The sequence below is a fragment of the Musca autumnalis genome, unplaced genomic scaffold (genome assembly GCF_047663935.1).
Source record: "Musca autumnalis isolate F117 unplaced genomic scaffold, ASM4766393v1 scaffold_1, whole genome shotgun sequence".
NCBI lineage: Eukaryota > Metazoa > Arthropoda > Insecta > Diptera > Muscidae > Musca > Musca autumnalis.
Window position 1 is genome coordinate 48,850,847 of NW_027411644.1, and position 24,003 is coordinate 48,874,849.

General features: G+C 37.7%; 1 protein-coding gene across 1 annotated transcript in view; it reads right to left on the reverse strand.

The window, feature by feature from the left end:
• Positions 1 to 5,961, reverse strand: part of dpr17 (defective proboscis extension response 17) — a 126,183-nt gene extending 120,222 nt beyond the window's left edge. The window contains exon 1 of the mRNA XM_073963460.1: positions 4,747 to 5,961. The gene's annotated coding sequence lies outside the window, so the exon portion shown is untranslated. The remainder of the gene's footprint in view (positions 1 to 4,746) is intronic.
• Between the last annotated feature and the right edge of the window lie 18,042 nt (positions 5,962 to 24,003).

Genomic DNA, 24,003 nt, shown 5'->3' on the forward strand with positions numbered 1-24,003 from the left:
GAACAGTGGCTATATCTCTGAACTATCGCAAATCGGGAGGTACTGTTTTATGGGAGCTATATCAAAACGTGAACCTATAACTGTTACATACCGAGCGCAAATAAAAAGGCGTGTCTTTCGGTCGATACGAATATTTATACTCTCCTCTTTAAAATATATTAAAACTAGATTTCAGCCATTTCGGTGTGATAATGATGTTAAATCCTCAAAAATAGCGAAAATCAGCCGGTACCGTTCTATGGGAGCTATATCAAAACGTGGACCTATACCAACAACTCATTGCAGTAATAATTACGACCCCAACCGAGACCAACAATCCAATATATAGCAATGTTAATTGACGTGCACCGACCATTATATGTGGGTCACAAAGTGCTTTAAACTGTCGATTTATAGTGAAGGGTATAATAAAAGAGATTTTATATCTTAAATTTGGGGGACACCATTATATGGAATTTATGTCAAAACATTGATTTATATTATGAAGTTTCTAGAGGGATGCCTAATTATGGGTGTATCAATACTGGATAGATAACTAAAGTTTACACGGAGAACCCAAACAACGGGCCAGCAACGCGGACCGGGTCAGCTAGTTTGTCTATATACTAGACTGTAACTCTGTTATCTGAGCACGTACATCAATGTAATTTGCATCTATAGAAAGGTTGGGAGATCTTTCAAAAATAACACATCTGGGCGCAATGTGTTTAGCAGGAATAAAGATAAAATATATATTTTAAATTTTTTTCCAATTTTCACACAAATGTTTCTGCCCATTTCACCCGCTTAAAACTATCTGATCATCATGTAACATTGCAATCTTCATTTCTGTAATAAGCTCTCAGCTTATTTAAAATTTCGCGCTGATCGAACTATGATTGCGACCTTTAGATCAGATACAAATTTGGATAAAAAATGTTGATTAAAAATTATTGTTGAGGATAAAAGTATCCTTAAGAATTGCCAATTCGGATTCCGAACTGGCCATTCCACATCACATGCCCTCACGGTTTTCTCTAATTTTCTTGTGAAGAGATTCAATCGGAGACATGGAACCATTGCTGTAGGGCTTGATTTTTCTAGAGCATTTGACTCAGTCTGGCACAATGGGATCCTTTACAAGATGAAGCAGTTGGACTTCGACCACCAAACTTGTAGGCTTGTAACCAGCTTTCTAAAGGGCAGGGGTTTTAGGCTTAAAGTAGGAGATAGTCTTTCAACTGCAAGACCAATTATGGCTGGGGTCCCCCATGGCTCTCTCCTGGGCCCATGCTATATAATATATTCGTCAGCGATATACCTGAACCCCCTCCAGGTGGCATTCAACTGTTATACGCTGACGATGTAATCTTAGCTATGTCCGGTCCTAAAGCAAGTACGCTGTCATCCAGCCTTAACATGCATCTTGATGTCCTACATAGATATTTCTCTATGTGGGGCCTCAGGCTGAATGTGGGCAAATGTACAGTGGTCATCTTTAAGGGGAAATATAAAGTGGTATACCCTAACTTTAGATCCGCCCGCCCGATCCTGAAAGTTGGTGGTCGAGGTCATTAAAGTCGCCGACAATGTTAGATACCTCGGTGTTATTTTCGACGAAAAGTTCGAGTTCATCAGACATGTGGACTTTATATTAGACCGGGCCAAGAAAATATATTTCAGCTACCATGGCGTATTACGCCATAGTGGCGGCTTAGCGAATAAAATCAAATTACTGATTTATAAGCAGGTCATAAGACCAATATTTGCTTACACTTTTCCAGTATGGTATTTAATCCCCTCAAGCCAAATGGATAGGCTGAGGAGATGGGAAAGATCAATAATAACATACTGTCTAGGATTGAGACCAACTGTTAGTAGTGATGGCACAATCAAAAGACCATCGTATAGCGCAACATATGATACTGCAAATCTCGAAAGAATTGACAGATCATTGACTCATAAGGGGAGCCCTAAATTTCGTGGAGACGGCACGGACGGTGTAAAATGAACTCATCGAGGAATCCCTGCAATATTCGAACGACACAAGTGCCTTAAGCACCAAAAAACATTTGCCTCCTGCAGCCCTTCCATTGCTTAACAAGAAAGGACTTCTTTATAACAATGAGGAAAAGCTTGTATTTTACCACAGAAGGTACAATACAATGGACACCAACAATACTATTTATATAACGACACAGTGATTGCTATATAAAAATAAAATAAAAACAACTGTAAATAGTGTAAATAGTAGCTATAGTTATTGTTAGTCTTAGTTCTTAGTTCTAGTATTTTTCTTAAAAACCACTGATTATCGCCCTTTTTAATTGATTTTTTGGGGCGCATTTAATATGTATCTGCTAGTGGCTATCCACAGCATAATTTATTTACTTTATCTTAGAAGGTAGCGAAAAGCCACATGCTTAATTATTACAGATTAGCAATAAGTCATTTTGTATAGAAATAAGAATTTCTTCAATAAATAATGGCTCTAGCCAAAAATGTCAAATGTTTTTGGTTCATTTCACCCCCTTAATAGTTCACGATAATCACCAATAACAATAGCGATCTATTCTGATGTGAGACCGCACTCAATACCAAATTTCGTGACGATCGGTCCATAATTGCTGCCTGGAGTTTGATTACATTTATAATGAACAGACGGACACACGGACGGACACACATCGCTATATCCCTTTATCTCGTCGAGATATGAAAAATGGTATATAACATTGGTGATACATGAATTTTTAGCAAGACAAATTTATAATACCCTTACCATTAGGGTATAATTATAATAACAATTCGTTGAAATCTACTCACGAGGTCAACATTTTTGTAACTTTCAACAGTTTGTTGTGTATAAAAAAACTAATAAAAATGACATTGGACGAAATAGCTTTGTTCGTTATATACGTAGTTGCTTATAACCGTTGTTCGTTATATCCGAATTTATCTATAGAAATCTTTGTTTAATCTCACTTTTACATATAAATCATTTAAATATTTAAAAAATCTTTTAAAGCCACCGTTATTAATTTTTTCTCAAAACAGGGCAAATTACCTATAGTGCGGTGATAAAAAATAAACCTCAGCGTTTTTATTACTTTCTGCCATGTAATACTTATCTACAAAAGGAATCGGGATGAATTCATTGATATATGAAAGGCCATTCTTGTCCACTCTGATATATTTGTGCGAAAATATGTGTGTAGGTATACAACATGGCTATTTCCATATTTCAAAATCAAAAATGTTGGTTTCAGCCCTTTCCGAAGTCTATATTTTATTTATTGATGCACGATAATTAATGAACATGTTAAGGAGGATAACCATTTTTATCCTATTTTATTTAAAATAACAGTTACCACGGATGCGCCTTAAATAACTTTAAAAGGAAGGTGCTTACACCTGGGAAGTTTTTGCGGATTCTGAAACTACAATCTTCATAGATGAGAAAAATCAAAAAACAAAAAAAAAATCGCCAGAGGGATTTTTAAATAAATCGCGATAAAAATTCGCATTTTTAAGGTTTTTTGAGGTTTCCACTATTTTGCTTGTAAACGCAAGTCCTATCGACATGAGACTAAAGAAAATGCAGTAGCTATGATAATTCTCTACTAATTCTCTACTGGTCTTCACGATTTTTTCTTAGGTTTGAACATTACCAAGCAAAATCCTGAAAACCCAAAAACCCTAAAAATGTAAATATTGATGGCGATTTATTTAAAAATTCTTTCAGCAATTTTTTGTTTTCTCTGGATTCTTCTCATCTATTAACATTGCTATTTCAGAATCTGCAAAAATTTCCCATGTGTTAGCGGCTTTCATTAAAAGTTAGTTAAGACGCACCCTGCATGACATTGTTTTATAAGGAGGCGATACAGTCAGTGCATTGTTCCAATTTGAGCTTCTATATCTCAAAAACGGTAAAACCTACGAAAATACCTTGAGAGTTAATCTTATAGAGAATTTTCACTGCTACAGCATTTTCTTTAGTTTCATTTCGATAGGACTTAGTCTCATTTGGATAGGACTCCAAGCAAAATCGTGAAAACCTCAAAAAACCCTAAAAATGCGAATTTTGAACGCGATTTATTTGAAAATCCCTCCGGCGATTTTTGTTGTTGTTTGATTTTTCTCATCTATGAACATTGTAGTTTCAGAATCCGCAAAACTACAAATTAAACTTATGCTGATTTAAATTTTATTTATAATTTTTGGAAAAGCCGAAAAGTGAGTGTGATGGTAATTTATTTGAGAATACTAGACACTTAAAGAGTTCGGTTTTTCGCTAAAAAGGCATCATTTCAAGAAACTGAAAAGCCAATTGATAATTCCCTTCGCCGGGATGAAATCATGATATTGGTAGCGATCAGTAAAAATTTTGCAACACTGTCAGTTCGTTTTGAAAAACATTACTCTCTGTAGTAGAGGGTAATAAAATGAATTTAAGCCATTGGGGGAATACTCCAGCTTAAGCAATCAAATGAGATTGAATCTTCAACAATAAACAAAACAAACAAAAAATTGTCATTATAAAAATACAAAATGCAAATTTTCAAGTTTTTAAGAAACGTCTAATGCATTACAAGGTAACGGCTACATTTCTTTTGGCCATCCTATGTATATGAAATCAAATATTTTCCAGAATATTTAATATTCCTCTTTTCGAATTAATATAAAATATAACAATAAAAACAAACAACGAAAAACATATGTTACAATAAAAATACAACCTTTATAAACATAATGTTCAATACTAACCATAAAAATAAATTGTCTGACAGCTTTTCAGCGAATTGTTGTTTTTCCATTAATTTTTATATTTATGTGTGATGATATTTATATTACTCAATACTGCTGTCGGAGTGTTTGCTTAATCCATTTATCCATATGTCATAGTGTGAATATTAAAGCACTTAATTGTAATAATCTGTTTACTTAAAATCAATGATTATTATGTTTTATATATCCTGGTAATTATCGTTTAAATTTATTTATTCTCAATTCTATATATTATTTTAAAAGGAAATTCATTTTAATTTAATTCACATCACTTGTTTTTTGTTTCCATAACATTGACCTTTTTCTTGTAATTGGAAAAACACACACACACTTTTTGCATTCATTAAAAATTTTCACTTTCATTTGAATTCATTGTATTCACTGAATTTTGTATTCTGCATGGGCTCTTCGCTGTGCCGTTGTATTTTGTTTTATGATGTTAATAGAGTGGAACAATTGTGGCACACTTGTACAGGATGATGGTTTCTAAGGACAATTTTACCATCTGTTTTAAATTGTTAACATGGCAATTATGCTTTTAACACTTCAAACCCATTGTGGAGCGCAAATTTGTGTTTTTTTTTGCAATGTGGTATCGTGAGCTGCCTTTGTTTGTTGTCTGTTTATTTATTCCGTTTGTATTGTTGTTGCTGACGTTGTTGGAGATGATGATGATGTTGTTGCTGCTGCTGTTGTTAAGCTAAGGATACGGTGGCTACATTTAATCCTTTGTTATGCTTGGCACTTGACACACACTGTTATTTGGTCGCATACAAATGGCGACCTCTTTCAGTGAACATTTATTTACCTACACACATGCACACATCCATAAACTACGTACACATGTCATGGCACATTCTCAAAGCTGACAAAATGTACACCGCCCACTTTAAAACTATACTTCAAAGTTTCTGGATATGACAATCCAGAAGGTAACTTCTAATCCAGAATATGGTCATAACATCACATAATATATTCTCCACATACACCCCACATATTCCTTGGTGGAGAATTAATATTATTTTACAACCGTTGTTGTTGGTGTTGCTGCGTTTTTTATAATCTCAGTTATCCTTTACAAAAATGAATTTAATCACACACATACACCAGCTATCATATTTGCTATTGGTGGTAATGCGTTACGCGTTCCCTGAAATCGACACGTGTTTTCGAAAGCGTAGCATTATTAAAACTGAAGCTATTTTCATTTTTGTTAATAGAATACCATTGCGCATTTGATGTTTTCGGAGTTAGCATCATTTTCATAATCTTTAACCTAACGTTTCGTTTTTGATGTCCACGGATGCTGCTGTGTTGGTGTGGAATCGTGTGCTGTGTGTGTGTTCATTTCATTCGGCAATCAGCTGTTATTCCGAATGCGAAAGGATTTCGTTTTCAATGTTCCTATGCTGTGATTTTCTGTAGCCTTACTGTTATCAAGAGAACACTGTTCTCTCTCTCTCGGAATGTGTTCAAAAACGTGTTAGAGCGCATGTCCACAATACGTTAACGGTATGCTATTTATATGAGAAAAAGTCTACAGATACGCCGTCCACAGTTACATGTTTACGTCCTATGATGACAATGTGGCAAAATGTACAAAAGACTAAATAGTCCTTATTAGACAGCGGTCAGGACTGTTCGGAACGCATTCCCACTATGCATATATTTATTTACGTGTGTCTGTAATATATCGTCACGATTTTAGGCAAGTAAAAGTTTTTATAATCTGCACCTTGAAAAAATGTACCCCCTTTACATTCAATAATATTGGCCTTAAACTAAACAAAATATGTCGAATACGGTTGTCCTAAAACATCAACGACTTTACAAACCGTGCAAAAAAAAAAAAAAAACAAATAAGTCGGCCAGCCAAACTTTTTATAACCTTCATGGTATGGTTATATGAAAGCGATACCAAAACGTGACCAATATATCCAATTTTCGGACATGACCAGACAGCAAACATAAGACGAATCATTCTAACTTTTAAACGTCCTATCGCACTTTTTTGATTACCATAGACAGGCGAAAGGACGGATGGACGAATTCAAAGGCTTCCAATAACCCGCTATAAAAAAAATCAACACGATCCGAGACGGTTTTTTTGTTTTGAAGCCATAGGCTTCTATAGAGCTTTTTAGTCATTAATAGACAGCGGAATTTTATGCAACCCCTATTTTTGGTCCGAGTCATGTCAAATTTTGGGACTGGACATGTTTTTGGCTTCATATTTAATTTGCAATCGAAACATATGAAATGCATCAAATATTTCAATAATCGGTACAAAAATGTTTGTGTGTAACATTCTTCTGTTTAAAATTCTCGTCAGACAAGTCAATAAAATAGAGAAATGTGTAACCACAGCCACAACCTTCAAAATACGGTAAGTCGGGGGTACCGTTCTATGTGGGCAATATGAAGACGTGGAACTATACCGACAAATTTCAGGTGGATTGTTTTATAGCCTCATGGAAGATTTCAGCCATTTCGGAGTGATATTGAGGCTTCAACCTTCAAAATACCGAAAATCGGGGGTACCGTTCAATGGGGGCCATATGAAGACGTGGACCTACATATAGCGACAAATTTCAGTTGGATTATTTTACACCCCCAAGGAAGACTTAATACCAAATTTCAGAAATTTCAGAGGGATATTGAGGCCACAACCATCAAAATACCGGAATGCGGGAGGTACCTTTGTATGGGGGCTATATGAAGACGTAGACCTATACCGACAAACTTCAGACGGATTGTTTTATACCCTCAAGGAAGACTTGGTACCAAATTTCAGAAATTTTGGAGAGATATTGAGGACACAACCATAAAAATAACGAAAATCGGGAGGTACCGTTGTATGGGGGCTATATGAAGACGTGGACCTATACCGACAAATTTCAGATGGATTGTTTTATACCCTCAAGAAAGGCTTGGTACCAAATTTCAGCCATTTCGGAGGGATGTTGAGGCCACAACCATAAAAATACCGAAAATCGGGGTACCGTTCTATGGGGTCATATGAAGACGTGGACCTATACCGACAAATTTCAGTTGGATTATTTTATACCCCCAAGGAAGACTTAATACCAAATTTCAGAAATTTCAGAGGGATATTGAGGCCACAACCATCAAAATACCGGAAAGCGGGAGGTACCTTTGTATGGGGGCTATATGAAGACGTAGACCTATACCGACAAACTTCAGACGGATTGTTTTATACCCTCAAGGAAGACTTGGTACCAAATTTCAGTCATTTCGGAGGGATATTGAGGACACAACCATATAATTAACGAAAATCGGGAAGTACTGTTGTATGGGGGCTATATGAAGACGTGGACCTACACCGACAAATTTCAAATGGATTGTTTTATACCCTCAAGAAAGACTTGGTACCAAATTTCAGCAATTTCGGAGGGATATTGCGGCCACAACCATAAAAATAGCGAAAATCGGGAGGTACCGTTGTATGGGGGCTATATGAAGACGTGGACCTATACCAACAAATTTCAGATGGATTATTTTATATCCTCAAGGAAGACTTAATTCCAAATTTCAGCCATTTCGGAGTGATATTGAGGCCTTACCCTTCAAAATACCGAAAATCGGGGGTACCGTTCTATGGGGGTCATATGAAGACGTGGACCTATACCGACAAATTTGAGATGGATTTTTTTATACCCTCAAGGAAGATTTGGTACCAAATTTCAGCCATTTCGGAGGCATATTGAGGCCACAACAATAAAAATAAAGAAAATCGGTAGGTACCGTTGTATGGGGGCTATCTGTAGACGTGGACCTATACCGACAAATATCAGACGGATTATTTTATACCCTTGAGGAAGACTTAATTCCAAATTTCAGCCATTTCGGAGGCATATTGAGGCCACAACCATAAAAATACCGAAAATCGGGAGGTACCGTTGTATGGGGGCTATATGAAGACGTGGACCTAAACCGACAAATTTCAGACGGATTGTTTTATATCCTCAAGGAAGACTTGGTACCAAATTTCAGCCATTTCGGAGGCATATTGAGGCCACAACCATCAAAATACCGGAAATGGGGAGGTACCGCTGTATGGGGGCTCTAAGAAGACGTAGACCTATACCGACAAATTTCAGACGGATTGTTTTATACCCTCAAGGAAGTCTTAGTACCAAATTTCAGCCATTTCGGAGAGATATTGAGGCCACAACCATAAAAATACCGGAAATAGGGAGGTATCGTTGTATGGGGTCTATATGAAGACGTAGACCTATACCGACAAATTTCAGACGGATTGTTTTATACCCTCAAGGAAGACTTAGTACCAAATTTCAGCCATTTTGGAGAGATATTGAGGCCACAACCATAAAATACCGGAAATCGGGAGGTACCGTTGTATGGGGGCTATGTGAAGACGTGGACCTATACCGACAAATTTCAGATGGTTTATTTTATATCCTCAAGGAAGACTTAGTTCCAAATTTCAGCCATTTCGGAGAGATATTGAGGCCACAACCATAAAAATACCGAAAATCGGGGGGTACCGTTCTTGGGGGGGCTATATGAAGACGTGGACCTATACCGACAAATTTCAACGGAAAGGTTTCATACCCCCAACGAAGACATAATGCCAAATTTCAGCCAATTCAGATGGATAGCGAGGCCACAACCATCAAAATACCGGAAATCGGGAGGTACCGTCGTATGGGGGCTATATGAAGACTTGAACCTATACCGACAAATTTCAGGTCGAAAGTTTTATACCCTCAAGGAAGACTAAATACCAAATTTCGTTCATTTCGTTGGCATATTGAGGCCACAACCTTCAAAATACAGAAAATCGAGAGATACCGTACTATGAGGGTTATATGAAGACGTGGACCTTTACCCACAAATTTCAGGTGGAAGGTTGTATATCCCCAAGGAAAACTTAATACCAAATTTCAGACATTTCGGTGGGATGGTTTTGCATATGCTCATTTTATGCAAATATGTCAAAAAATGTCAAAATAAGCAAGATATGCAAAAATATTTTATTTGTTATAAAACGAGTTTCTGTCAGACTTTCTCAGATTTTCTTCGCGACCATCCTAACCATCTTTGCATTTGCATAGGATTCCGCTGTCTAGTCATTATGTAAAAACACTCTTCGAACAGCCTTTAAACTGTACTTAACGAAAAGTTCGGATAGAGTTCCGCTTGAATCGAATACTTTGTTCGTAAGTTATTGTGGTCATAGCCCGGTAGGGTTTTAGAGCTATTTTATTATCTCTGGAAATATGGATTTGCACCGGAAAAATGCGCTTCGTAATAGGGGCAGCAAGAACAATCCGATGCAAACACAAGTAAGAACAGTGATAAGTAACGTTTTATACCCTCCACCTCGAGGTGTATTAAAGAAAAATGGACAAATTTAGTTTCCCATCCTTGATGAAAATACTAAGATCTTCCGTCACGTGAAGGCAAGAAATCGTAGGATATGACTTTTTTAAACAAGTTTTAATTCGGATGAAAATCGATCTTTTCTACCCATTGAGAATCCGAAATACCAAGTTACCAAGCCACCCCTGGCTGTGTCGCTGTTCTTCAGGAAGACTATATACGGAATTTCAACCATTTGTGTAGGATAATACCGCTAAAACCCTCAAAATATAGAAACTCGTTATATGGGGCCTATATTAAAACGTGTATTTGCACTGTAAAGAAGAAGAATAATGCCAAATTCCAGGCACTTCGGTTCGATAATGAGGCTAAAACCTTAAAACGACCGAAAATAGGGAGTGACCGTTCTATGGGGGATATATGAAGACGTGGACCTATACCGATAATTCTCTCATCGAAGACTAAATACCAAATTTTATTAACTTCAGTTTGATATCGACGATAAATCCTTCAAAGTACTGAAAATCGGGAGGAACCGTTCTATGGGGGCTATATGAAAACGTGGATCTATATCAAGAAATTTCTTAGAGAAAGGTTTATGTCCTCAAAGAAGAAGATGGTCGCACCGAAATAACTAAAATTTGGTACTTAAATTTTAGTTATTTCGGTGCGAACATCTCCCATCAATATATCATATTTTCAATACCAATCATCCTAAGAATCATAGAAAGTTCTGCGCCAACTTAAAAAGCTCTTAAATACTGCGAGCCGACAGACGAACATGGTTATATCGACTTGGAATTTTATGCTGATCAAGAATATATATACTTTATAGGGTCTCCGATGACTATTTTGATGTGTTACAAACGGAATGACATATTTTACAAGTGAGCAAAGACTATAGTCGGGACGGGCCGACCATGTGATACCCTACACCACTATCCCTGTGCATAAGCTTTTCACTGGTAAACGTTTCTTATAGGGAATATAATCCTTCTTCTTCTTCTCTCTGGGACCCCGATAAGCAGCCAAAATTTCGTGACCATCCGATTAAAATTACGACCTGTAGCGTGATTGCAAAAAATGGAAGAATTGGATGCATTACCAAGACCTCGCTTTGCGTCGTTTCACTTTGCGTTGTTTTCGATGTTGCGTCGTTGCTTAGTCAATACCAATTTTCACTATGCGTCGTTCGATTTTCGATGTTGCGTTGTTTTAAATCCAACTGTCTATTTTTTATACTCTTCACCGTAGGTATATTATGTTTCTTTTTCGTTTATATCGCAGTGAAATAATCATTTGCGACTTGATGAGCGTAAAATTCTAAGTTGATTTAGCCGTGTCCGTTGGTCCGTTTGTAGTAATCACCCTATCTTCCGTATGATTTGCGATAGAGGACTGAAATTTTGTTCACATGTGTATTTCGTCAGGGCTTAGATGAAGTTGAAATATGGGCTACATCAGTCAACGTTTTAGTATATCCCTCATATAATGGCACCGCCCGATTTCAGGTATTTTGTACTTTTAAACTGAATCTAAATAAGCTATAATTCGCCATTTAGTGTTCCCAGAGATGTAGAAACTTCTCCACCAAAATTATAAACCTAGGTCCACATTTTGTTATAGCCCTCATATACCGCCCAATGTCAGGTATTTTGTCTATTTTAGCAACATTTTCTGTCAGAATTAGACCAAAATAGCTATAATTTGGCATTAAGGGTTCCTAGTATTCAAGTAATTTCCTCACCTAAAATTGTGGGCATAAAAATATAGTTTTTTTTTACCCTGGAACCTACCTCCCAACTTTACATGGTTTTCCATAGAAAATTTTCATTCGTTTTGCATCGTTTCACTTTGAGTTGTATTTTTGGAACGTATCTACGACGCAAAGCGAGGTCTTGGTGTATTTTGGTATCTCCCTTGTTTGACCACTTTCGCCAACCTACTTTACACCAATCTAAAGGTAATATTTTCCTCTTCCAATGACAGGCTTGGCCGTTGGAATATTCCCACTAGAAGCCGATATATTCACAAAGAATTTGTATTCACATGAGTTTTCCCCATTCCGACCCCTAAATATTATCCGACTATTACCAAAATAAATAGGCTTCTTCCTCCAAAAATTCGTGACTATCCGATCAAAATTTCAACCTGTAGCGTGATTAGAAAAAATGGAATAATTGGATATATTATTAACTTTTGCGATATCTCGGTTGTTAGCCCAGGTACACCAACATACTTTACATCAATATAAAGGAGATATTTTCTTCATCGATTGACGGGCTTTCCTTTTGGAATACTCCTACCAGAAGCGGAGATATTCGCATAAGAAAAAAAAAACGTTGACTTTTCTCCACATAAGCTTTTTGCTTATTCCGACCTGTAGCGTGATTACAAAAAAATCGGAAAATAGGTTGCATTACCGACTATTGCGATATCTCTGTTGTTGGATCACCTACAACAAGCAGTTTTGGTGTATTTTGGTATCTCCCTTGTTTGACCACCTTCGCCAACCTACTTTACACCAATCTAAAGGTAATATTTTCCTCTTCCACTGACAGGCTTTGCCGTTGGAATATTCCCACTAGAAGCCGATATATTCACAAAGAATAAAACTTAGAATTTGTATTCACATGAGTTTTCCCCATTCCAACCCCTAAATATGATCCGACTATTACCAAAATAAATAGGCTTCTTCCCCCAAAAATTCGTGACTATCCGATCAAAATTTCAACCTGTAGCGTGATTACAAAAAATGGAATATTTGAATATATTATTAATATTTGCGATATCTCGGTTGTTTGTCCAGGTACGCCAACATACTTTACATCAATATAAAGGAGATCTTTTCTTCTTCCATTGACGGGCTTTCCTTTTGGAATACTCTTACCAGAAGCGGAGATATTCGCATAAGAAAAAAAAAAACGTTGACTTTTCTCCACATAAGCTTTTTGCTTATTCCGACCTGTAGCGTGATTACAAATAAATCGGAAAATGGGTTGCATTGCCGACTATTGCGATTTCTCTGTTGTTGGATCACCTACAACAATCAGTTTACATTGTTGTATAGGTGACATTTTCTACTTTCCTTGCCAGGTTTTGCTTTTGATATAACTCTTAAAGAAACAGAGATATTGGCTTTGAAATAAAACGTTGACCTTTTCACCAAATAAGTTTTTGTCCATTACGACCCCTGAATATTATCAATAGGCTTCTTCCTCTGTGGGACCCCCATTAACCCCCAAAATTTCGTGACGATCCAATCAAAATTGCGACCTGTAGCGCGATTTCGAAAAAAAAAATTGAAAAAATGCGATGTATTACCGACTATTGCTATATCCGTTATTTGGCCACCTACGTCAACCTACTTTGCATCATTGTAAAGGTAGGGTATTCTACTTTCATAGTCAGGCTTTGCTTTTGGAAGCTCCCCATCTAAAGCTGTGATATTCGTCATTATAATTAAAATAGCAAAAATGAAAAGTTGGGTTGTATTAACGACTATTTCCATATCTTCGTTGTTTGACCACCTACGACAACTTTACATCGTTGTAAAGGTGATATTTTCATTAACAGGTTTTTTTTGGTATACCCTTTATGGATGCCTAGATATTTGCTTTGAAAAAAACCCTCATCAACACCCAAAATTTGGTGACGATCTGATCAAAATTGCGACCTGTAGCGTGATTACAAGGTTCAGATGGACAGACGGACACTCATAGCATGGGTCTACGACCATTATTTCGATGCAACTTATAATACCCTTTATAGATGCGGAGATATGCGCTTGGAAATAAAACGTTGACTTTTTCGCAAATAAGTTTTTTGCCCATTCCGACACCTGAATATTATCCGACAATCACAAAAATCAATAGGCTTCTTCCCCTCCGGGACCCTCATCAACACCCAAAGTTTGGTGACGATCCGATCAAAATGGCGACCTGTAGCGTGATTACAATGTTTAGATGGACAGACGGACGGACACACACACATAGATCGACTCAGCTAGTCGAGACATTTATTTTATACATACGTATGGGTCTACGATCATTATTTTGATGCATTACAAACTTTTTGCCAAAACCAATTTATAATACCCTCCCCACATAGTGGTGTAGGGTATAATTATACCCTCCTGAGACTTGTCCTTACATTGTTTATTGGGAAACACGATTAAATTTGGTCTGGAACCCAGCAAAATGTTCGATGCCTGAGAAGCTGTTCAAGAGATTTGGTATGCCATCTTCTTAGCATCATAATCCATTCTTTTTGCAAGAGCGTGTACCTCAAAAGATCCAAATCATTTTCAGATCCTAAGCATGATCATCTGTTTATGCAGTTGGCTTTAAAAGAAGAGTGTGTAAATCGCAGTCAGTCTTTCCCTAATCTATTCTATGTTACCAAATTGCCTTGTTCACCTGTAAAGCAATAAGATTTAGGATTTCCTTTTCTCTTCATTTTAACTACATCAGGATATCTTACACAAGCTCTTTTCAATTTCCCTATAGTTTTTTCCAAAGAAATGTTATTCCAGGGTAGTCCAATTTCTTTTCATACCTTTACAGATCCCAATACGCATATTTTAGGTGTTTGTTTGAAGTTGGCAAATATTTTTTTATGTGTTGCTTGGCTCAGCATCATTTCACCTTCAAAGTGTTGCATATGCTTATTCTAGACGCAAGTCAAGTTGGCCTGTGCGTCTTTACCCACGATCGCGGCATAAAAATCACAAAAAAAAATTAGTCATTATTCGAATTGTTACCAATCATCATCCGCTCTGCAAGGTTTCCTGCATATATCAGGTTTGAAAGGCTATTCCCCATATGACAACATAAGTGACAATCCATATGAAATAGTTAAAGGAGTAAACTATTTTTTCGACTTCCCCAGCCAAGTCAGAAAAGTTCCTTAATTTCTGTTATTTCCTACGTCACCCAACCTCACTTCCAAATATCGAACCAAAAGCCATTCAGAATAATTTTAATTATCCAAATCCCCATAACAAAAGAAATATTTTCGTGAAATCCTCCTTTTTAATGTTTTAGCATATGCTAATTTATTGGTTTTCTTTTGCCATTCTTCGTTGCTGATATTTCATGTGCAAAAGTAAAAGTCATTGTTCTTTCCGAAAATTGCAAGTATTGGAGCGTGGGAGATAGTTATTGTTGTTGTTCTTGTTATTGTCGTTCTTCTTAATGCGTACTTATACATTATTCAAACACAGAATTTTCGCTGGGCCTTAACTTATGCCAAAATGTCTTGGCAAACAAATTTTGTCGTTACTAAACCGGCAGACAGGCTGTACAAAACCCGATTAATTCGTAAGAGAAAAAGTCATTGTTCTTCCTATGGCTGGCTATAAGAATGAACTTCTGGCCTAGTTTGTTGACGTCTTTGTTTGTTTTGTGCTCGCTTAAATGATATCTGAATTTAATTACCGACTATAGTTGTGGGTGTAGTTGGCCTCTTTTTATTTGCAGGGAAAAAAGGCTTGAGGAATTATTATTAATTAATGCTGCGAATAATTCACTGATGGTGATGATGAAAAATTCATGAGACCACAATGCTTTGAGAATTTAAGTGTTGAATGAATGATAAATGTTAAAACATTTTGCATGTTTGTGTTTGAGTGATTTTGTCACCCCCACAGGTAAAGTTTTTTGGTCAGATATTTTAAGAAGAGCATAAAATCGACGCTGAAATAAGAGGAAGTGAAAACGGCGTTAAATTCTTCGGGCGAAACTTTTTATTTCTTCCAACATAAATTATATTGGAACCTCATTTCATCCTTTCGGTTGGATTACCGAAACTCGGGAGGTACCGCACTACTGGGGCTATACTAATACGCATGTAGATCTATTCTAAGATATGTTACACTCGTTGCATATGTACATAAGTATGTCATAGCACCAAGGAGATTTAACACTGTATGTGAGAATATTGTGGCTAAAACATCCAAAATACAGAAAATAGGGAGGTACCATTCTATGGGAGCTATAACAAGACTCGGACCTATGTTGACAATTTTTGGCAGAGAAGTTTTGTGATCACTGGGAACATTACATGTCATATTATAGATAGTTTCATCAAAAACTGCAGCCAAAACCCTCAAAATACCTAAACTCGATATATAGGGGCTTAAGGTGGTTTTAACTCAAAGGGAAAAAATCGAAGTCGGATTTTAAGTTTTGTTAAACTTTTAGATTGTTAAAGTTTGAGCACAATGGGAATATGCTAACACCTGCCGCTGGAGCCTCCAAGTTTCCATAGTAATTTGTATGGCGCCAAATGCGAATTTCCACGCAATCGCTCTACAGAAAACATTTATTGTCCAGTTCGTTGTTGTGGCTTAAAAACTAATCCTACAAAAACATTTTAAAATCGGCTCGGATTGAAATATTAGCTATATATAGGGCCCATGGAAACTTTGAAGTCTCAGTGGCATGTGTTAACATATTCCAATTTTGCTCAACCTTTGGCAATCTTAAAATCTAACAGAAATAAAAACTTTAGGAAGGTGCCAAGAAAAAAAATCTCCATCGATTTTTTAAAACCACCCTAACAGGGGCTATACCAAAACATGGACACACGTTGACAATTTTTGGCAGTGAAGTAACGTGAGCACTGGGAACTTCAAATCTTAATTAACGTAGTTCGGCCAAAAATATAGCCAAAATTCTCAAAGTACCTAAAAGGCCCCCCCCCCTCCCTTTTAGGTATTTTGAGTGCGTATTGGAGTGCGTGTTGGCCATGCAAAAACATGAACCCCTTTTGACAATTTTGGGGGGAGAAATTTTGCGACCACTGGAAAAAATTTACGAAAATCCTCAAAATACCTAAAATCGCATAATTTGGATCTGGGTCAATCTCCAGTTCTAGGAATATTGCTGCTTCGATTGCATATAACCACAAAACAACTGGAGTTATTTGGGCAGGGCTGTTGCAAAGGTGCAGTGTGTCGTGCGGACCTGCACCGTATGCTGGGCAGATGTTTTGCTCGGTGTCATCGATCCTTGCCTTATAAGAATTCAGACGGCTGGACCACCCCGAGCGTAGTTGGACCAAAACTACTCTAGTGTGTCGTGGCAGTTGAACCTCCTCAGCTGCGATAGATGGGGATGTTCTGCGACTGCATCAGTGTGAATGATATTTAAAACTGCTTGATAGACTTGTTAATCTAGGGGGTTCTCTCTTGTACCACCTATTCTATCCACCATGTGGTGAATAGGATGGTTCTCACGGTAACACCCGTGCAAGTACTGCAACGAAAGCATGCCATTGTGTTGCTGTAGCGCAAGAGTCCTTGTCTCCTCATAGAAGACATGTGGAGGCACTCTGTTGCAAATCACAATGCGGCATTCTGGTAGGTTGAAAAGTTTTCATTCACGTTGTACTTATATTCGCGGACCACACTGACGCCACATATTTTACCACAAATCGACCGATAGCGCTATACTTGGTCAACAAGGTTTCTTTTTGTATGTGACCCCTAGAATCTTGGGGTAGTTTGTGGTTGGAATTCTGATACCATCAACCATGACATTCAACTCTGTTCTCACCTCTGCCGTCCACTTATTGAACAGAGTGTCCGTAGATTTAGTGGCGGATATTTGCATATTCTTCGAGTGGAAAAATTTGGTAAGATCAATCAAATAGGAGTTCAGCCTTCCACAAATGACATCAAAGAAGGTACCTGACGCCAAGATCGTACAATCATCTTCATACGTTACCATCTCAATTCAAAATTGGCCGGAAGTCTTTCTGCTCGATGCCCTCGAACAGCGTGAAGCACTTGACAGTATTAATGGCTTTTGATAAGCCAAGCGCCACCATCTCTGTTCTATCAAACGGCTTGCTCTGGTTGAGTCCTCAACTAATATTTGTGGTGATAGCGTCCAGCGTTGTTGTCGTACTGAGCTGCTAACGGAAACCATGCTGATGATCGGCAACTGAATAGCTATTCATTCAGTTGATGGGGAGAACTAAAGTCTAAAGGTTCATTGATACGGGCGACAAATGTTAAATCGCTTCATACGTATCACCTTTCCTAACATCCTTGCCTGGCTTCAACATCGATACAACACTGTCCATTTTCAAAATTTCGGGAACGATGTGGTTGAACACTTTAGTGTTACACTCGAAAAAACAGACAAACTTAATATACTCTCCATAATATGGTGAAGCGTATAATACGTTGGTGGAAGGATGCGATTAATAACCTACCTGGATGCTTAAGACCGGAGCTGACACCGTTAGAATATTTACACCATCAACAAGTAAAAAAAGTGTCAGTCGGTTTTGCTAACAGAGACATGCCTCAGCCTCTATGAATTGAATTTTTGATCTATGGACAGATCGAATACCGGCTACACAACCAAAATTTTTTTCCACAAAATCATGTTCTAGGTGTGCTTTCCGAACTTTGTGGTCCGTTTTGGACATATGATCTTCTCTGCAAAAATATGGACTTGGATTAAAGCTCAGTAGTGTTGTGGAGGATGTACCTGTAGGAATGGACCGGCATGCTCCATTTTGGAATTGGTTGTTTTTTTGGATATCATTCCTTTCGATTGATTTCGCTGTCATTTCAGTTTGTCATCGTATAATTTAGAGCCTTTGAACCATTATGTCAGAAAGCATGGACTTGTTCACAAAAAAAAATTAATATGGAACGTACAATTTTAGCGAATATTTTTGAACTTTTGTGGAGGAGGTACTGGAAGTAGTGGATGGATGAGCACGATTGTCGAACTTTATCTAAGATTCGCAAAAATTAATTATTATATATGCAATGATTGGTCCAACATAGTATTTGGTTCGAGAGTTGTCGTGCACACCTGCCACTACAAACTGTGGCCGTAGGCGATTTTTTTTAAAGATTTCGGGCCATTTTCTAGAAGAAAACAAGTAAGAACGGCGTTAAGTTCGGCCGGGCCGAACTTGTTATACCCTCCACCACGAGTTGCATTGAAGTAAAATGGAATAATTTGTTTCTTTCCTGTATGGAGAAGACTTAATACTAAATTTCAGCAATTTCGGCAAAACAACGTGAGGCACATTTCTGTGGGGGCTATTTCAAAACGTCGATTTATACCGACACATTTCTGGCGGAAAGTTTTTAAACTCAAAGAAGACTAAATAACAAATTTCCTATATTGCGGTAAGAGAATGAAAATAAAACTTAAAAAATACCGAAAATCAAGAAGTACGCTTCTATGGGGATATAGGAAGACGTGGATATACATATATATGTACTGATAATACTCTTCTGGAATATGTTATAACCCCTTGGAAGACTAAAGTTTCGTTCTAGTACTTTTTTAAGAACAAACTGTCGAAAATGAGTTCCACATACACATTTTTCCAGACTTCTCTCATATCAATGAGTGCACCCCGATTCATATTAGCTCAATTATATGGGACCTACTGTTTATCGCCGAGTCCGAACGGCGTGAGAAGTTTTTACATGGCTGAAATACTCAGGAAATGTCGCCAACATTACTGAGGGGTATTTACCGTTCCGTTGAAAATTTTGATGTTGACTGGCCGGGAAATCGAACCCACGACCTTCAGCGTGCAAGGCGGGTGTGCACACCATTGCACCACGGTGTCACCAAAATTCGGAACGGAAAAATGCCAGAAACGTCAAAAAAACTGGAACAAATGACAAAGTCGGCGAATCAACCAATCAGAAGCCGGCAAACATGTTGCACATTTTTGCTCGCCCAAATTTGTCGTGTAAAAAGTTTGCAACTTTTTTGGTGTACGTGAGTGAACGTATTTTGGTGAAAAATGTGCAAAATGTGTTAAATGTGTAAAAACTTTTTAGCTCTGGAACGAAGCTTAAATAACGAATTTCATTCATTTCGGTGGGATATTGACGTCACAACCTTCAGTATTACGAAAATCTGGAGGTACCGTTCTAAGGGGGCTATATCGAAACGTGGACCTATTCCGACGAATTTTAGTCGGAAATGGGGGCAATATGAAGGCGTGGACCTATACCGACAAATTTAAAGAGGAATGTTGAGTCCCCCTAACGAAGTCTAAATAACAAATTTCAGCTATTTCGGAGTAATATTTTGGCTACAACCTTCAAAATACCGAAAACCGGGAGGTACCGTACATGAAGGCGTAGGCCTATACCGACAAAATTCTGGGGAAAAGTTTTATACCCCTAACGAAGACAAAGTACCACATTTCAGCCATTTCGGTGTGATAATGAACATAAAACCTTCAAAATCCCGAAAATCGGGTGGTACCGTTCTATGGGGGCTAAATTAAGGCATGGACCGATATAGCCCATTTGCAATACCAAACATCCTAGGAGTAGTAGAAACTCCTATACCAAATTACGAAGCTCTATCTTAAAAATTATGAGTTGTATCTTGATTTCAACAGACGGACGGACGGACAGACAGACATGGTTAGATCGACATAGAATTTTACCCCGATCAAAAATATATATACTTTATAGGGTCTCCGATGAATACTTCGATGTGTTACAAACGGAATGACAAATTTAATTATACCCTCCATAATATGGTGGAGGGTATAATACAAAAGGATGAGTCAGCTTCGCCGACAGATATTTGCCCTCAGCCTGTGTGATTTGAAACCTTCATCTGTTGACAATATCGAATTAAATTATGAATTAAGGGGTTTTCAGATATCATGGCCATTTTTGGGAGTATGCGCTTGCCGAAAAAAATATGTATTTGGATTAGAGCTAAAAAATATTGCGGCGTAAATACCTGAAAAAATGCATCGGCATAGTCCATTTTGAAAGTGGATGTTATTGTGGGACGTTTCGTTTCTTTTCGTTCACTTCACCGTATAATTGAGAGGTTTTAGCCACCATATCAGGAAGCATGGACTTGTCTACGAAAGACATAATATCGCTGTAAACAGGACCACACGGAGCAGCATTACAATTTTTAGTTGGGAAGTTTCGTGGCTGCATAAATCCTCAAATCTCATATTTCGGGTAGTTGCATCAAAAAATGTTGCCAAAACCCGGTAAATGCGGAATATCGGGAGGTACCGTTATATGGAGCATATATAATATAAGCTTCAAATTTCAAATTACAGCAAGTTCCGTCAAAAAATAAAGCTAAAATTCTCAAAATATCGAAATTCGGGAGGTACGCTTAAATGAACCAGAAAGTGGAACTATATTCTACATTTTTAGTGAGAACGTTTTGGGACCACTGTGTATCTCAATTGTAAAATTACGCGAAGTTCCGTCAGACAATGTAGCAAAACCCCTCAAAATACCGAAAATCGGGGGACGATTTTTGGTAGAGAAGTTTCGTGACCACTATTTTTACGATTTTTGACAGAAAACTTTCGTCACCACTGAGAACCTCAAATGTCAAATTACAGCTAGTACTGTTTAAAATTGTAGCTAAAACCCTCAAAATACCGAAAATCGGGATGTACCCTTATATGGGGGCTTATACCTTACCATGGACCTATGTTGAAAGTTTTTGGTAGATTAGTGTTCGGTTAAATATTGAAGCTTAAACCCTCAAAATACCCAAAATCGGGATGTACCCCTATATGGGGTTTATACCTAAACATGGAGCGATATAGCCAGTTTTCGAACTTGACCTGCCTATGAAAAAAGATACTCGGGTGCAAAAATCTAGTGCTCTGGCTCAATTTTTGCGGACGCTAGAGTGATTACAACAGACGGCCAGACAGACATGGTTAGATCGACTCAGAATTTTATCCTGATCAAGAATATATACTTTATAGGGTTGCAAATTATTATTTCAATGTCTTACAAACGGAGTAACAAACTTAATATACTCTCCATATTATGGTGGAGGGTATAAACAAATAACATTTTAAGAGATCCGAAATATGAACCAACGCGTTTAAAAAAATTGAACTTTTGTTGGAGATGTACCTGAGGAAGTGGACTGATGTGGCCCATAGTCGGTCTTAACCAAATATTGGACAAAATATTACGGGGACCACAATATAGAGCAAACAGACCGACATCGCTAAATCGACCCCAAATTGTGTGACACGCATTTTCTCCAAATATACTTGGGGTCTAAAACCATTATTCCGACAGGCAAATGTTGGCCGTATGAAAGTGTATATAAGGCGTCGGTGTCATTCTTAAGTGTTCCATACGCCATTTGGCCGTTTTGAGATAATCGCATTTTAATGTTTTGCGCCACAACTGCGTGGAGCTGACTAAAGAAAAGATTTATATTTTTGACTTAATATATTAACAAGTAAAAAGTCGTTAAGTTCGGCCGGGCCCAACTTTTTATACCCTCCACCATAAAATAGTCTTAATTAAAATGGAATAATTATGGTCCTTTCACAATTTTAGGTGGAACAACTTTTCGACAATGGATAGACTCCTACTGCCTCCCACTACTGCTTTAATTACACTGTGAGCACAAATGTTGGGGCAGAGATATTTCCTTTTGGAGATGAAAGCCATTGGTGTATGTATATTAAAAACTCCGAAGGACAGATGCGCCGTGAGTCGAACTTCCGCGTTATGGCGTGATGAAGTTTTTTCAAGAGACCCTGTAAGCCGTCATGAATTAGCATTATATCTTTGTTTGTTGTTTTTGTAGAGCACTTAAGCAACAGTGAACAAAGATATGACGCTAATTCCTGATGGCCCACTGGGTCTCTAACAAAAATTGCATCACGCCATAACGCGGAAGTTCGACTCACGGCGGATCTGTCCTTCGGGGTTTTATAGCTGCAGGGAACTTCCAGAGTCAAATTGAGGGTAGTTTCATCAAAACAATGTAGACCCTCAAAAATGGACCAATGTTGACGAATTTTAGTGAAGAAATTTCGTGAACACTGAAAATTCCCGAAAATCGGGAGGTACAGTTATATGCGGGATATACCAAAACATGGACCTATACTGACGATTATTTTTGATTAGACAAAATTGTAGCTAAAATTCTCAAAATACCGATCATTACAGCTAGTTCGGTTAAAAATTGCAGCTAAAATTCTCAAAATATCGAAATTCGGGATGTACCGTTATATGGGGACTATACCAAAACATGGACCTATGTTGACGATGCTTGGTGAAGATGTTTCATGACCACTGAGAACCTCAAATGGCAAATTACAGTTAGTTCGGTTAAAAATTTCAGCTAAAATTCTCAAAATACCGAAAATCGGGAGGTACCGATATATGAGGTCTATACCAAAACATGGACCTATGTTGACGATGTTTGGTGAAGATGTTTCGTGACCACTGAGAACCTCAAATGGTAAATTACAGCTAGTTCGGTTAAAAAACATGGACCTATGTTTAAGATGTTTCGTGGAGATGCTTCATGACCACTGAGAACCTCAAATGTCAAATTACAGCTAGTTCGGTTAAAAATTGCAGCTACAAGTCTCAAAATACCGAAAATCGGGAGGTACCGATATATGGGGGCTATACCAAAACGTGGACCTATGTTGACGATGTTTGGTGGAGATGTGAACCTCAAATGTCAAATTGCAGATAGTTCGTTTAAAAATTGTGGCTAAAATTCTCAAAATACCGAAAATCGGGAGGTACCGTTATATGGGGACTATACCAAAACATGGACCTATGCCCATATCCTTTGGGATATAAGTTTTTTGATCACTAGGAACCCTAAGTGCCAAATTATAGCTAATTCGGTCTGCAAATGTGGCGAAGAACGTCAAAATACCTCAAATCCGGAGGTACCGTTATATGGGGGCTATACCAAAAAGTGGACCGATATAGCCCATCTTCGAACTTGACCTGCCTATGGAAAAAAAGACCCTCGGGTGCAAAATTTCAGCACGCTATCTCAATTATTGCGGACGCTAGAGTGATTACAACAGACGGACATGGCTAGA